A 2,527-nucleotide genomic window follows, 5' to 3' on the forward strand; every position below is an offset into this window, starting at 1 on the left:
AAAGAAGTCAAACAAAGAAATATTCCTCTAATGTACGGATCTTTGTTATAGCTAAGTGAGATTTTTTTGTTTTGTTAGGGCGCAGCCCGGTCCAACTTGCAAAATAAAGTTTGCCCTATGAACCTATACGGGCTACGCCAGTACAAAAATCACCACACAACTATACAAACACACGAACACACAGTGCCAATGGCTTCTTTATTGTTGTTAATAATCATCATAATCTTATGCGCTATTCCTCTTGCCTTAAGTAAACCATTTTTCATAAAATCTATGTTCGCTCCATCAATGCATCTGGTTAACTTACATTCTGTAATAAAGTGGACATTGTCTCCTACTTTTGTACATACTTTACATAAATCACTATCTTGAACATGGAATCTTTTCAGATAAAAGGGAAATCTCCCATGACCTGTAATTAACTTATTCAAGTCAATGTCATTGTTAATATTCATATTTTCCTTAGAAACAAAAATCTCCATGAACGTATTATTTTTAGCAGAGTTTTCCCATTGAGTCCGCCATTTACCTACAATGTCACACTTCATAATGTTAATGCATTTTCTTCTGGAGGCTTGTACATCGACAGTTTCAATATCATTAATCATTGTTGCCTCCTTTGCTAAGACATCCGCCCTCTCATTGCCCAAACAACCAATATGGGCTTTAACCTAACTAAAATTCAGTTGATGCCTTACCTCCAATTGTATCACCAATTTTTTAATAATTTGAATATTTAAATTTTGCTGCTCATTGTCATCTTTTACATCCAAGGAAAAGAAGATCAATTACTTTTAATAGATGCATTCCTGTATTTAATGATATTGATAGCGGTTCATGGTATTAATTACCATACTCTTAGTCACAAGTTCGAGTCCTATGGGAAGTATGGATGTTTATAAATACATGGCGTCTTTGGTTTGGAGGCCGTTGGGGTATTCTTTATCAGAACTGGGACGGAGCTGGATAAACTCGTTCTTTCACTTATAACTTAGCCAACAAGAGAACCAACCCTCTATCTCTTAACCAAGATTTAGATGAATGAATGTACAGAACCTGATTTAGATGAATGTACAGAGCAATGGGATTAATCACATCGAGAATACAACAGAAAGTTTCACAAAGTTAAGGTGACAAGAATCTTAAATAGATTAACGTCTGGATTTTAAAATAGAGCATTAAAAGTAATTTTAATTAGAGTTTTAGAGACATTAGGAATTTTTGAAGCTGGAGGTGTGAAAAATGAGCAATGCCCTCGCCGGGACTCGAACCACGGACCTCTCGAATACACATCGAGCGTGCTGACCACTACACCACGAAAGCATGCTAAAAGGCGGGAGAAATACCTTATGTAATCCCCCTTTTAAAGGGCGACTGGGGTTTTAGGGGACCCAATCGCCAAATTCTGGTGGTGAAGAATCATCAGTCACCCCCTTTTAGTTCGGGAGCCAGTGTAGAGCCATTAGAGTTTTTTCTTTTTTTGAAGCAGGAAATATGAAAAACGAGCAGTGTTCTCGCCAGGACTCGAACCACGGACCTCTGGAATACGTGCCCAGCGTGCTGACCACTACACTACGAAGGCATACTAAGGAGGAGGGTAAAAATACTTTATAGAGTAAGGGTACAAATTTTTATAAAAATTACCACTTGGACCTAGTATAAATTGAATGGATTTAAAATTATATCAGTTATACAGATTTTTTAAAATATAATTAAACCAGAAGAAATAGCAAGGCCGCTGTTTATCTGCAGAGTAAAAATTGACTATCGCCAGTCTGGGGAGAGAGCAATGAATTAGACTAGATTATAAAATAAAATTAAGGAAATGCTCATTGGGTGACATCTGGTGATTTACTGTTTGATGGCCTCTGGTATGATACGCCTCGGTAAATTTACAAGATAATTTTTTTTTAATCGCTCCGCATATTAAGTTACCACAGACTGATTAAGTTAAAAAAAAATATTAAAGATCTTATGTTTTGTCAAAAGATCATTATTGGAAACTTCAGATTACAAGCCTAATGGAAGATAAATTAAAAATCCTATATTTTTGCTCAACGTTAACACTTATCATGCCGCGTGCATCGCGGTGTAATTCCTAAGAAATATGGACTCCTCTGAGGACATTTCTAACGTCATTAAATTTTACGTAACTAATATGAAGCAATGTTCTATAATCTTCTTATCTCATCAAACAAATGGCTGATATTTTGATGTTTAATTTTGACCACCGAGCAATGTTTACGAAACAGCTTTTAAAGTTTAACTTACCAAAATTACTATAAGACAAAATCAAATCGACAAAAGAATATTTATAGTATTTGTTTATAGTAAAAAAAATATTTCTCTGAATTACTAATGAAAGTACAACTCACAGGTTAGCAACTCCAGAAACTGCATCAAATTCACGACTGCTAGATAAGAAACAGATAATGATATTTTTGCATGAAGTGAAACAGGGAATAATTAATCTGAAATAAAACTGTTTATCTCATTTTTCAACATTAAGGGTTGGAAGTAAGCCTTA

The 2,527-nt window shown here is 35.0% G+C and overlaps 1 non-coding gene across 1 annotated transcript; it reads right to left on the bottom strand.

Moving 5' to 3' along the window:
- Positions 1-1,250: 1,250 nt before the first annotated feature.
- Positions 1,251-1,323, bottom strand: TRNAT-UGU (transfer RNA threonine (anticodon UGU)). The gene has a single exon. It is a non-coding gene; the product is annotated as a tRNA-Thr (tRNA).
- Positions 1,324-2,527: the final 1,204 nt, after the last annotated feature.

The sequence above is a fragment of the Stegodyphus dumicola genome, chromosome 5 (assembly GCF_044657685.1).
Source record: "Stegodyphus dumicola isolate Sdum_Otavi_A_Nest chromosome 5, ASM4465768v1".
NCBI classification, from domain to species: domain Eukaryota; kingdom Metazoa; phylum Arthropoda; class Arachnida; order Araneae; family Eresidae; genus Stegodyphus; species Stegodyphus dumicola.